At 37.9% G+C, this 14,886-nt stretch overlaps 1 protein-coding gene and 1 long non-coding RNA gene across 8 annotated transcripts in view; one reads left to right on the top strand and one right to left on the bottom strand.

Annotated features, from left to right (window-relative positions):
* The first annotated feature begins 1,428 nt into the window (after positions 1 to 1,428).
* Positions 1,429 to 14,886, top strand: part of LOC139959228 (carbohydrate sulfotransferase 15-like) — a 30,016-nt gene continuing 16,558 nt past the window's right edge. For 2 of the 6 annotated variants that reach the window (XM_071956800.1, XM_071956796.1), the window contains exon 1: positions 1,430 to 1,636. The gene's annotated coding sequence lies outside the window, so the exon portion shown is untranslated. Of the gene's footprint in view, positions 1,637 to 12,740; positions 12,893 to 14,546; positions 14,696 to 14,886 lie in introns of those variants that run through there. The other 4 variants (XM_071956801.1, XM_071956797.1, XM_071956799.1 and 1 more) reach the window with 4 other exon arrangements.
* Positions 4,777 to 14,230, bottom strand: LOC139959320 (uncharacterized). 2 transcript variants are annotated; one of them, XR_011789986.1, is made up of 5 exons: positions 14,092 to 14,230; positions 10,308 to 12,176; positions 9,323 to 9,495; positions 8,562 to 8,714; positions 4,777 to 7,260 (listed from the first exon to the last, which is right to left on the bottom strand). It is a non-coding gene; the product is annotated as an uncharacterized lncRNA (long non-coding RNA). The 2 variants fall into 2 exon arrangements; XR_011789987.1 differs by having other exon boundaries at positions 4,779 to 7,260; positions 10,427 to 12,176.

Below are 14,886 nucleotides of genomic sequence, written 5' to 3'. Positions count from 1 at the left end.
AATAATTCCGGGCGCATTTGATGAGGTATACTTCACGTAATGTGACTGACCGGTTCATCTTGGATTCTTTTACCATTTACAAGGCCTTTTCAAATGAAATAGTTGTGGCTATCTCCTAGTTGAAAACTCCACCTTACCAGTTAAGCCCACCAGGGCTCGAACGCTGGACCTCCTATTGTGTTCGGTTTCAAACTTCCATCGCTGTCAATGCTGCGAATTTTCTTTATCCGATCCATATCATAACTGTTGATTGGCTGTCCAGCATCATGCTGTGCTTGTGGGAAGGAAGTCATTAGCTGTCGAATTCAAGAAATATCGATCCGAAATGTTTTTATCTTAAACAATATCAGGAGGGTTGTCCACAGTATATATACAACAGTATGTCAACTGTACCTGTATGTGCTACATGGAAACTCGTCTTGAGGTCGCGTCTAGCCAGGTATGATGCTAAGATCCGGTTGTTGACTATATTGGCATTGACAAAAAGCAATGCTGTCCGGATAGGTTTGCACAACCAATTAATGCATATCAAGATACTGCTGGGTTTTTTTTTTGTTGGTTCTTCCATGCATGGTCCTAATCTCCAATCTTGGCATTTATGCAAATCTTGATGAAAAGAACGCTGTGAACATTACGTCTAGCTATTCTAATTTCAACTGCTTGGATTCTGGGGCCTGTTAATATGCATTTATAATTCAACCATAGCACGCAAATCGCCATATGACAATTAAATTTGACATATGTCGGTTTCTTCCAATCAGAGCACAACACAACATGTGCAACTGGTCGTCCAATGAGAGCACGAGAAACCGACATATGTCAATTTAATTCGACATATGTCGATTTCAGGACTTATGTCATACTTCGCGCACCATAATATTACGTACATATGTACATGACGCACCACTGACGATGTTGAATGCACCTTGAGTATGCTATGCGATCACAGAAATGACTAAAAGTATAGGTATCAACGATTGGAGGACAATATTGACAAATGTTATGGGAAGAGTGGTTTTCGTTAGTTCAATTTTAGGAAACGTCAACCGAAGTAATCAGGATTTTTGTACTGCTGATTTGGCATTGTATCAACACGCAGTGCTGTGTATAAATAACACAGTGCATGCAAATCCCGGCACATGGTAGGGTTCCTTCTCTAAAAAGGAACTAAGGCTCATGTCACTTAGGTGCGCCGAAGAAAAAAAAAAGTTTCATGACGTCATTAACAGTTATTGCTCTTTGCATGAATAGCTTGGGTTCTTTCTAATATCGCTGTATTCTTTTTCGTGTTTTGTTTTGAATTTTGCGCGAGATCGTCCATTTAGTTCGAATTGGTTTTTATTTTTGAAGAGCGCCACATATTTAGTTGTTCGTTGATCGTCGTCCGTTTGTGTTTCAGTGTATCAAAATGATTGATGTTTTTGCGTGTGACGATCGCTAATGTGTACGTCGGAAATGGAAATGTACAGTATCCAAACAACATGACACAAGGTGCAGTGAGGCATGATTTGACATGCCGTTCCGGATAACGGAAATAATCAGTTCTCCTCGATGATATTCAGAACACTGGATACTTGAGATATGTGATCATGTTAGAGTTCCAGGTTAAACATCAATACGTAATCGGCTTCAATAGGTAAGTTCAAACTTATTAGAGGAAGGAAACTTCATCTCTGAGTATACTTTAAGTAACGAAAGTGACCGAGTTCCTTTACAAACGTAGGAAAAACATGGTCAGTAGTACAACAACTTTGTCCGGTGCAGAAACTTCAAGATGTTGTGCATTGAGGTTAGATATGGAAAATATTTACAACATGTGCAAAGAAAATATCTAAGTCACATCTTTGGACTTAAAACTTTCTAGCCAACTAGAAAAGAATAAGAGGCTATATACTATACAGATGGGAGATTCTGAGACGGGAATCTCTCCAGAGAAAAGGCAAACTTCTCAGGCTCTTTAAGATAAATATCAACAATAATCTTCTTCTCCCTCATCTCATGGTTAGCATGGATTCTAAATACAGATTACGGTGCCATAAGTTCACCCCTTAACTATGATTGGCCGGACAACTTTAGTGGTCGGGTTAGCAACCGTTCTAAGCCAATCAGCCACTGCTGGCTGATTGTAACATTAATTAGCCATTTGCATATTAAACATGTACCACCAGTATCTCATCTGGGTGAGGGGAAGCTGGACACTTGTGCTTTGGTATGTATACTATGGCATTAAACAGGATGGTCCCATCTAAAAAGCTAACAAAATTTTTAATTTAAAAAATAAAGCACTTCTCAGAATAGGAATTGGTCAGAATACCGACTCCGTCGAATACACTCGAAAAGGAACTTAGAGCCAAGCATTCCTAATCAAATCATGACTGGAAATATTAAGAGATTCATACTAAACAGATCCAACCACCATCCCAAAACATTGTATTAATTAAATCATGAGTAAATAAAGTGATTAATTGTCTCTTTGGCAATAATGAAACCAGTGTAGGTTATTTCACCTTGCTATACTCTTCAGTTCCATTACTTGGTCTGGGCACATAAATTGCATAACAAATAAATACAGCATAATCCTCTGGACAGTCTTACAGAAGCCCGGAATGTCCATCGGGTTACATTAAGAAATAATAAAAAGTAGGGTCAATTCAAACTTATGATTTTCATGTAATCGTATAATAACTAAGCCCTATGTATAGTCAACTTCGCTTATCACGTTAATGTTAATGATAAATGGATATATATAATATGCATATGAGTAATTCTCTTTCTTCTACTTGAGATAAACAACCCTGATTATGAAAATGAAAATTTGTCGGCAAAATAATTTACTCTATATATGGACAGAAGCCTTAACTGCAAGATAATTTACAGGGTGTGCAATGGCAAGCTCAACTAGCTGATTGGGCTAGAATTAAGTAGGGTGTACATTTCACCCCCACCCCCCCCCCCCCCCGCCACTCCGCTCTCAGTGTGGTATTTACTAACTTATGAGTGAAAACTTCTACAGAGCTTTAGAGACCACATAACATTGACGAATTAATTTCACAGTCAATGGCCCATTCTAGATATTATATGCTAGATTATGTACTATCGCCTGGTCACATGTAAGTGCTTAGAAGAAATCCAGACCGGAAACAGATTTGTCATGATTATCTCAGCTCGTTAACATGGTAACAAGTGTAACTATATGTTTCTATAATAACGGAATTGTCCTTCAATCTCAGGAAATGCTTTATGATCAATGACAACAACCTGACATCCCTACCAACAGCTTGTAGCTCGCTTAGTAATCTCAACCGTGAAAACCATCGAGAACTGGGAAAATGAAAACAACACAGAGATTGAATCTATACTATGAGGCTATCAAAGACAGTATCATTGAGCTCTATAGGATGTTAATGCAGCAATATATAGTTTACGCTGTGTAACCTCTTCACCTGCTGTATTACATTATACCCATGGCAACGATAGCTCCCCTGCTGTGTTATACCCATGGCAACGATTAGACAGCTACTGTGAGGAATGATAGCCGGTGTGACAGTACAGAGTGTCCCCTGTACAAAGTGTCTGCGGAGACACTTTGTACCAGTATATTTAGTCCGGTCGGACATTATCTGCTGAAAATTGTGTCCCCACCTCACAGCAAATATAGTCCGGCTGGACGAAATGTCCTGGTACAGAATGTCCGCAAATACTTCATAGTAAATTTTGTCCCGCATAAAATGTAGGCAATACGACATTCAAAAGGCAATGAATTTCATTATTTATGTATTTTAGATCCTCCTTATAGCAGGAACTCGCGATTATATCAATCATTAAAACAGATGCATACATAGTTAGATGTTCATGACATAAATGAGGCGTTGTGCGTTGCTACAAAACAAAAAATAGAAGAAAAAAAAGGTTACAAGTCTTCCATCTGTAAAAGATGTTAATCATGTGTTGTTGTGATTGCTGCTATTTAATCCTCCGTATACGTTGCATGTTGTATTCGGCCACTATTTTGCGTTCATAGTCATCTTTACAGAGGGAGAGATCGCATCAACCTAACTTCCTTCCCAATGGACGGCGGGTACGGGAGAGCAACAGCTACAACAACAAATGATAAATGTAGGGATAAAAGATTACGAACTTAAAGGAGTTCAAACTTCATTGTAGCCGCATTTCCCCATCACACAGTGGGTATTTGGCAATTATGGTAATTGTACTTCATAGGTCTGCGAGAGTAGCCGAGCCAATATGAAATTTCATCCGTGCGTAAAGCTCATTATAGGACGGGAACCTAGGGTGTTTTCAAGTTACGTCCTAAACGAAATCGGCAATGTTGTATACAACACTCAGGCCCATACACAGAGTTGTGAGTGCAAGGAGGGAGGGGGGGGGGGTGTTGGGATGGTAAGTTATCGATTTGTGTCCTGGGGAGGTGTCTTCTTAAGTCCGTGACCTATCTGTGATGAGTTCCAAAATATTTTTGTTTGCTAATAACAACCCTGAGGTAGCTGGAAGATACTTCCCTGACCTTGAAAATGTCATCACTGCCCCAACCCTCTCGTACGGGCCTGACACCTGTTTCTTGACTTTCATTACCACTTTTTTACACTTCCTTATTTTTCTCACTCAATCGTCGAGTCAAGGTTTTCTCCCTCTCAACAAGGTGGAGGGCCATGCCCCCGCCCCCATCCCCTGCCCCCTAAACCCCGTTGTGATGGCCATGCGAGAAGCAAATATTCATTGTATAGACAAATGGCATTCCAGGCAATTCCAGTGATAAATGATCGTTTTTTTCTAATTATGAAATTTTTCTTAATGGACAAAAATTGGTTCACTTTAGAAAAGAGAAAGATATTGTAACGCTTTCCGCTTCGGTGGTATGGTGAAGTACCCAGTTGGCAATTGAGGAAGGGGGTTGTAGAGAGAGACTCGAGGACACCGTTGAAAAGAAGTACACTAACAGTGCATTAAGAGTTTAAACAGTATAATTAGATAAACAATGTACCTGCCGTACATCTTTCGTTAAATGATAAACAAATAATATATACAGAAATTAATACAGTAACCTAAACACAATAACAAGGGTGGCGTACATCAACTAGCCCTGCCAAGGCAGGCTAATCCCTAATGTGTAAGCTGCCTAGCAGCGCAGCTAACCAGGCGCTGCGTCGAAGACAACGAAAGCACAACGCAGGCTAACTATCGGTACTGCGTCAAGGGCGACGCAGCGTAAGGACAACGCAGCGCGGCTAACGATGAGATTCGTCAGCCCGCGAACCCTACGCTGCGACGACCTTGCGCAGGCACAAGCAGTTACGCAGCGCAGCTGCAGAATGCATGTAGGCTCAAGCAGCTACGCAGCGCAGCTGCAGAGTGCATAACTCGACCCTCTGCAGAAGCCAAAAATAACCTAAGTCCCTAAACAACGTACAATTTCGGCATAGATTCTGCCTAGCAACTTACACTAAATATACCCCAATTTAATGCCTAAAAACGCTCCTTGCACGACATTATAAATGACCCCGTAACTGTGTAGAATCCTATACACGATTAACTGACCAATTATGAAATAGCCAGTAAGATTGACAAGTGCTATAACCCAAATATAGCCGGTCAACGCTCTCTACAGTGCTATACGAATATGAGCTAACCCCGCCCCACTGTCTACGCACCCCTAATAATTTCCCCGTATATTAAGAACAAAGGAGGCCTTGTCCACCGGACTGTTTACATAAAGCCCCGGCAGCAAGAACCAACTTCCGCAGCCAGCAATAAACTGATACTCAAGTTACACAAACTAGAGACCTCCCAACTTAAACATTGAAGTAACAAACATTTTAAAACGGTGAAACAGGCAAGATAGAAAATACATACACACGAGAAAAGTACGTTGCTTTCTCGTAACAATATCTTCTTCAAAAGAGCTGCAAACATACAAAAAACAAAGCCCAAAAAAAGTGAAAGAAAAATAAAGCAAATAGGACAGAGCAGGTTGCAATATGCTAGAGTCTTTGTCTCATCATGTTTCTCACACTTTCAAATACTTCAATTTTGTAGAGATAAGTTTGTTCAAAGAAATTTGATTAAGTAAAAATCAAAACATGAAATTGGATGATAGTCACAAACATAATATTCTGAATCTATATATCAGACTGGGCAAAGAGTGAAAAAATGATTATACATGTTATAATAACGTTACAACAGGAAGCAGACTATGTTCGGTTATATGTTTTTTCTATGAGAAGTTATCTTGAACACAATTTCCAGAACCAAGAAACACGCCTTCTTATTTGTTATTTTATGAAGCAATGAGGTGATAAAGAATTTCGAGCGTCACATCGGGTCAAGTTGAAATGAAAAATATATGGATTTCCACCGAACGAATGGCAGTGTAAAGTCAATGGCCTGTCTTTGCTTGAACGTGTAGCAGCCGGGGTACACCCCTCAGTCCGACAAGTTTTCAGTCCGACAAGTTTTCAGTCCGAAAATAAAATACACGTTTTTAGTCCGAAAATGAAATACACGTTTTCAGTCCGAAAATGAAATACACGTTTTCAGTCCGAAAATGTTTTCAGTTGGGGAATGAAAGCAGTTTTAATGTCATAATATCACCAATTAACTGTGACAGCCCGAACTGATAGTAAAGAAATCGATTGAATCTTTCGTATATACTCATAATTGACAAATAAGGAGTAAAGTTTTAGAAAATATATTGGAATTTTCGGTCCCCTGGGACCGCTAGGTTTAAAGTGTAAATTGCATTGATGGAATTAGAACCAAACAAACCATGAATATACAGGAAGCTGATTAAGGAGCGAAGAACGGATTACATATGTTTGTAGAACTGATAGTTGTTAAGGGGTCCCAAGACTTTGTTGAGGCCGGTGATGTGAGACTTAATACAAAAGATTCAATCGATTTTTTTACTATCAGTTAGGGCTGTCACCGTTTATTGGTGATATTATGGCATTAAAACTGCTTTCATTCCCTAACTGAAAACGTCTATCTCATTTTCGGACTGAAAACGTGTATTTTATTTTCGGACTGAAAACGTGTCGGACTGAAAACTCGTTTTTTTCGGACTGAGAACGTGTATTTTATATTTTGACTGAAAACGTGTCGGACTGACAACGTGTACCCTAGCAGCCGACAGCATTATTGTCGGCAACAAAGTTAAACTGCCAAGAAAATTGTCTAGACATGTCTTCTGGGGTCTTCTGTTAACTTCATAGATACTCCCTCCGTTTGTGGTCAGAGATGAGACTGTCAGTACAACCAAATATGTGCAAAATAAAAGTTGAAAGCAATATTATGAGTAGTGAATGCCACACTGTAAGTCATATATAAAATCAATTACCATTTTGAAAGGTTTATGTTTAAGCTCCACTACAAAGATAATTAACATTCACCATATTGGTTAAGTGTAGACTGTATAGTGTACAACTGAACTATGCTTAGGCATTGAGTTAATTGTATGATCTTTAATTGTGACACCTACATGTTTATGGGCTCAACCTTTTCTTATTGGAGATTGCATGTCATAATTTTGGCGTAATATATCATACATTTTACTACAAAAAACTAAGTTTTAACCACATGAGCCAATACAACATATGTGACATATTGATTAAATTAAATATCAGACATTTATCAAATTAGAGTAAGCTAGGATACAACAGAAGTTTGATGCCTTTTGGTGCTCTATTGATGTAATTGTTCATGGTCTGACTGTTTAATGCCAATCAAACATTAATAGTCCTGAATCAGGATCCGTGGGGGTTCAAAACACCCTCTGTACGACCCAAATGCAAAAACAAATAATGCTGGCTAACCATTATTATAGTAAACTGTACTATTATACATCATTTGAATCAAAGAGACCTAAAAATTGCCTTATTTTGCCAAAGAAAAGAGGTCCCTCTCCCAGGTTTCAGAAAATATCCCCACACCAATACACACACAATCACATTTAGCAATTTTCCTCAAGGGGCCTAACCGAGAAATGGTACCAAAACTCAGTTGATACATTATCTCTCTTATCTTGTCGAGGTTCCTGTCCAAACAGCGAAGTAGTAATAAGTTCACACACTATCCAACACTTTTTTGAAAAACAACACACAATAGGTGATGTCTAGCTGTGGAATGTGGTCTTAATTATTTACTCATCATTTGTTTGAACAAATAAACTGTGTCTGCTTCTGTGAAACAGGTCCAGGAAAAATCTCTTTTTGGGGATGTAGACCAAATAAAGACAATTGTCTGGCTATATGCCACTTAAGAACCAGAGGTGGGATCTTTGCAAGTAAATATAGGAAAAGAAACATTTACTTATTAATGGGAACTACACCTGCAAAGATTTACAGTACACTTTCTCGGTTCTCACCTACCTTCATGACCTTTCTGTATGCTTTACACCTATGTGGAAATAGTTATACTCAAACACAGCAGTGTTGACCATTGTGCCATGCACTATCAGTTATTTTCATGGTACAAGTAACAGATATGGTGCCATTCATTATTGGCACTAAGAACAGAAAATTATTAAATGTTTTAGATATGTTTACCTCATTACATCAGTAATGAAATTAAAAGTTGATGCTGTAGTTTTGTCAGGCACTGCCTTAGTCTCAGGCCACTTTGAATAGAAGTCAGACAGTATTATTATGTACAGTCGCTGGCAGCTGTCACTGGCAGCGGACAATAAGATCAACACCAACCTGTTAAGAAAGAAGCCAGCATTTGATTTAGGTGCTAATTTCAAAAACATTTACAAGTTGCAGGTTTTGCCTTGACTGTTGTTCTATTCCATTGCTTCATTCTGTACACAGATCTAGATAAACAAAATAGTGGGATATCTGATAGAAACAGGGTGTTGGTGGATTTAGGCCAAATATTTTTATCTTGCATACATGAAAATGTAACTTAAACCATACTGTACCATATATTTACAATCGCTTAAACCACTAAACCAGAAAAGTGGTACGCTTAGGTATGCTGTATTGGCCCTAAATAATGCCAGATTTTCACTTTGGTCAAAATTCTTAAAGTATGTTTATTACTACCCTGGAGGACATTTACCTCACTGGGACATTCAATCAGCTAGTGTCATCATTTAGAATGTCTGGCACAATTTAAAGGGTTATTACCCCAGGAAAGTACTTTTTGAAAACTTCTGACAATTAAAGTGACCAAAATTTAGGGCCTATACAGGCTACCTTTAAACTTGTAAATTTTCAATTTGTCCAGACAGAGTGACTTTAACTAAAGTTAATCTTCACTGCATGCTGCGGACAACCTGTAAAATTAGAACAGTTTGAGAATTTACCTGTTTCCATAATCCAGTTACAGGAATGTTATGGAGAATTGTTCGTGGGTCTACAGGACAATAATGACGCTTTGACATCCAGTTGAACATATCTTGTTACATCAACGTTGATAGTTTTCCAACAGAATCTCGACATATTCTGTTGTCTGGTTTATCTATGCCGAGATGAGCACCTTCAAAGAGATAAGAAAATTTATGATCAAGGAGATATCATGTTTTTTTGTCCCCCCCCCCCCCCCTAAAAAAACCCACAATTATAATGGGCTGCAGGATTGGTAATTCTAGCTAAAGTGCCACTAAAATTGAATTACAACTCTATATCAGTGTTTGAAATGGAATATTTCCATTATTGTACATATTGCATCGCCACTATTGGGGTATAGATGTTTATGAAGTTTTCTTCTGTGCGGTTTGGCATGTAGTGAATATGGCACACCCAAAAAAATACTATCAGGCTTTCAATATAGTACCAACCAAATTAATGACATGAATATGTTACGTACAGTATTAGTGCCACTTTCCTCTAGAAATAGGCTAGGCTATAGTCCATTAGTTGCATGTTATATTGTCGCATGCATGTAGACCAGACTATCTCTGTAAGCTTTAGTGATATGGTTTGGTTATGATTGTTAACTTCTATGATAGGCAGAGCGATAAAGGGTGGAAATTTATGATATTTTTCACAAAAATTTGTTATGACAAAATGGATTGGGAAAACAAAACGAAAAGAACTAGGCCCTAATAACTTTGTTCATACACTAACAACTTTGCTCAAACATAGAACTGATTATAATGTTGCATAAGCAATTGCTTGACTTATGCGAATGAGTTTTTACAAATAACCAAACGTGGTAAAAGAATATCATGATTTGTGCACCAATCAGGCCTATAGAGGCCTGGTTATATTTTAACTGTGGAATGGCCGTTCGCCATTTAACAACCATAGGCATAGTGTGTATCCTATACTGTAAGTTACAGACATTACCTTAGATGCCACTAGTATGAGCTGCCTCGATTTGGGCGAGTTGAGAAGCCCTAGATAGCAAAACTTTCCTTCAGTTTCATAACACAAGAGTTCCATTTCAGCCAGTCTGAAAAACTGACCTTTTCTCCATAAGATCCTTCTCTGTTTTATTTTTGTGAAACCACTTGGATAGCTCTCATCTCTTAGAATATCGGCAATTTGTCTCGCGTTTTCTGCTAACTTTTCCATTTTTAGTTGTCGCACGGCACGATCGACTTACTGCTAAACATACGGAAGCCCAAATGTGACAAATACGGATACTGCCAGAGTCCATTACTAATTAAATTTTTGCTTCCCTAACGTACCTGCTAGGGTGGACAATGTGTTCAGGGGACACAATTTACAACAAAATATACAACCGGTAAATAATGTCCCCCTTCGTTTAACCATAGCATATACTGTCCGGGAGACAGTCTGTACCATCTGGCCTTGTACAAAAGGTCCGGGAAGACCAAATGTACTGGTAAATCCAGTATAAATTGTCCCAGTGGGACTAGGACAGTGTTTACTGAATATGGAATATTTGCGACAGTTTGTACTGCTACACCGGCATGCACATATAACTGACATAACGATATATAACGACATATGTAGTGGTCTATGTGATATAGAGATAACTGTTTATGTCAAAACCATAGGACAATGTTTTTCCAGTTGGGGAGTTATCAAAAATTAAACAGTTTTTCACACATAAGGCTGCCGACTTGATCAAGTCTAAATATGATATTTTCAAGCCCCTTATGCTTCAATTCTTTAATGTATTTCTTTATTGATTACAATTTTCATATGCTGAATCTAAAATATTCAGCCTCTTTAACTTGCACGAATGATGACATTGGTTTCATCGTTAACATTCTACCTTGAAAAACATGACAGGCAAAACAAGGATACAATCATTAAAGGTTTCAAATTCTATAAAGAGGCACTATGACGTCACAGATTTACAAAATGGCAGATCACAGGCACGACTTTTAAGATATCTGCTAAAGAAAAGAAGATTTTATTTAGTTATTTTGGGGGAGTTGTTCATCACATAGATCTCTGGCAACTACAGCTGGTAAAAGAGGATTAGTTTTTTTTTTGTTTTTTTTTTTTGCACTTGCAAAGGTGCGCGAGTAGTACCAGGGAGTTGTTCCATAACAACTCCCTGGTATAACACATGGATAAGAAACCTAATCGTAAAGGGATAATCCGGTTACTTAATAGGATTTATTTAATAATATTTTAAAAAATGCCGGAAATTTTCTGCATCTGATGAATATCAAAACCACAACTTTCCAAATTTTGGTGGTAGTTGTGAATACATTTGGCAACAAAAGAGTGAATGTTGTCTTCACGGCAGTTCAGTTTGAAATGATAATGTTCTTCTTTATAATATTTCACACTCACTTATTCACTGAAGAACCGAGTGAATAACTCGGCAAAATAACCACAATTGAAAACACATACGAGTTATACAAACAACCGTACAGTTATAAAGTAAATGTTGTTACACATGATCCAAGTCAAGTCGAATGGAGATGTGGGGGTGGGGATAATGTTTAACATTACTTCCAACACAGAGACTTCGTATGATTATTTGATCTCGCTTCACCGTAAACGATAATCCTTATACGACGATTTATCACATAACAGCGGAATTTGAAGTATTTGAGGTAAAAAGGCATCACCACGCTTTGTAAAGTGTGACAACTTGGAAATAATCACCCCCCCCCCCCATAGCATTGTAGCCTACATCGTCTGCAGGATAGGCAGGTGGATACGGTGGGTTCGAGTCCTGGTCAGCTGAGGTAAGGAGGGTTTCGTAACCAGGAGAAATCCAAGTTTATTCTGAAATGATACACATAAAAAACACACATACCTGTGAAAATGTAATTTGGTTAGCCAGCCAACGTTTTTTTTTATTTATAATTTTTGCATTTTTGTATAATTTTATAATGACCGTCTAAAGGTTTTTTTTCCATACTACTAGAGAAATTCAACTATATAGACATTTCAGGCTTACCATGTACAGCGACGATATCTAAGTCTAACACACAGACCATTCAGGTCAGATCCTCAAATGCAATACAAACTTAAATGAGAAAAGTTTTATCACCTGAGTTAACATGTTTATAGTGCATTACATATGAAGTGAAAAGACGTGTTTTGTTTGAGTTGATGCTTGAGTTTGAGTTAATGGATTAAAATGAATATTTCTTGTCGCTTGAACTATATGAAATATCAAGACTACTATTATGCCTAAAGTTCATAACGGTTAGAAGCAGTTTGGATTCATTACTATATCATTTCTATAATGGCTGCTTATTCTTCCCAGCATGCAATATTTATCAGTATTTATCAGTTGTAAAAGCTGCAAAAGTCGACTCCGGAAAATACTTAAACACAATTGTAGGCATCTCGGTAAATATAGTCAGTATATATAGGAAGAATGTGCATGGTATCGCCACTCGCTGGAATAGATAAGATAACCTACAGTTACAGTGTATGACATTTCCGTTTCTCAACTGACAAGACCAACCTTTGCTAGGTTCAAATCTGCTAAGGTAAGACACTTGTATTTAATTCATATTTTCGTAGTGCGAAAATCAGGAGCAAGGTACCGCGTTTGAGGCAAAAGAACGTGAGGCACTGCAGCCATGACTAGTGTGAAGGGGGCAGGCTCAGTCTAGTGAGGTTGATGGACTCACCAGAGCCTTACTTATGCCCAGCAGTGTTTATTTTCATTTAATTTATTCTTCAAATTCTTATAACACTTTCTTTCGATTCCGAGTCCACCGTCACTCCTATATTTCTGTGATCGGTTTCAGGGGTGAGCACAGCTTGTGTGCCATGCATGACATGAAGCTAATATGCATATACCGCGGTCATGATCACTGGACATGAAAAGATATATACAGATAAAAGGATTCATGGATAACTGGTAGAGGAACTGATCTTGTGAATCACAGAAATTTATACATAGAGCCATAACGCACCTGCTGAAAATAATACGCTTTGCTTGATTGCAAGAGCGTATACAGGGGGCGCTCCACCCCCCTAAATTTGACCAGGTTGTCACTGTTACCGGCAGAAAAACTGGAAAATCTGCTGTAAGCTATAAACTAAGTACAACTTCAAACTGGTATCACATCGTGACACCAATGTATCATTTGCTTTATACTGGCTACAGCCAAAGTGACGCGTATTTGACTACAGTAGAGTTAGCTTCTATGTTGATTGAGTTATTACCTACTTGCATAATTTCTACCCAACGAATCAATATTAGGCTAATCATATCCAGTATTTTGAACATTTTAATATAGTTTACATGGCTAAAATCTCGGCCGATTGGATAAAAATTGAAAGCTTGTTTACCAGTGTTATGATATGTTACCAGTGTATACGATTTTGCGTGCGTGTGTTATAAAATGTAAGCTATTTTGGAAAAAGGTTTGGGAACGGAGGAGGAGAGAGATAACCCTGTGCCCCATGTGTGACAGGTGGACAAGACATATATATATGAAATTTAAAATTTATCATCTCACTTTCTATGTGCATTGAGCTCTCTTCCACTTCTCGTGAAAAGGGATACATATAGTTTTTAATAGCCTATACTGTGTACTGACAGAAGCAACTTTTAATAGTTTAACCAAGGCTTTGTTAACAAACGTCTCACACGCGTTAAACCATATATGTACCCTTAATCATTCACTATAACGTATTAGATTCGTGGAATACTCAAAAACATTTGAGTATCACTAACCTACCAATTCCCATGGTTTCACCTTGAGATTGAGGGAGTTTATTATTGTATAAGGATCGTCTCATGCACTGGTGGGATCCAAAATTCTCACGTCGCCAAAATCTTAAACCGGTAAAACAAAGTTGATTGAAAGCAGATAAATACATGGAATTGTGGATATATCTTCATAAACCTGGAGACAGAAGCTTTGCAATCGTCTGAGAACAAGGTGGAACTTGAATATACATCGATGAACACAAATAGCTTGTTAGATATGGTAAAACGATATATTTTAAACAATTAACCTTGCTCCCGCGTTTTATAACGAAATTTCCAGATTTACACGAAGGGTGGCAGGTCAGCCTCGTCCATCGTAGTTTTTCCCCATTCGAAAATCCTTATCAGAAACTATTCTGCAGCTATACGAATTTTTCACATGCTTATTATGACCTTGTTACAGGAACTAAATAATACTTGTTCACCCGCATGACATATACACGTAAGAAGGTTAACGTCAGTTAATAAATTACTCTTGGAGAACTTTGGATTGTTTGTTTAAAGCTTTCCCTCACGTTGGAAGGAAATAAAACGGCTGCCCAAAAATAATAGTACAGTGAGTATTACAGTAAGTATATGTGCATATATGTACAGTAAGCAGCGTAGTACTTGCTTTGAGGGGATATAGGCCTGTGTATATCACACAAACACACCCGCACACGCGGGTGTGTGTGAATTTATATATATATATATATATATATATATATATATATATATATATATATATATATATATATATTATATTATATATCATGGAGT

This window comes from Apostichopus japonicus, chromosome 3 (genome assembly GCF_037975245.1).
Source record: "Apostichopus japonicus isolate 1M-3 chromosome 3, ASM3797524v1, whole genome shotgun sequence".
Lineage (NCBI taxonomy): Eukaryota > Metazoa > Echinodermata > Holothuroidea > Aspidochirotida > Stichopodidae > Apostichopus > Apostichopus japonicus.
Note: the sequence above shows the minus strand (reverse complement) of the source record. Positions and strands in the feature narration are given on the sequence as shown.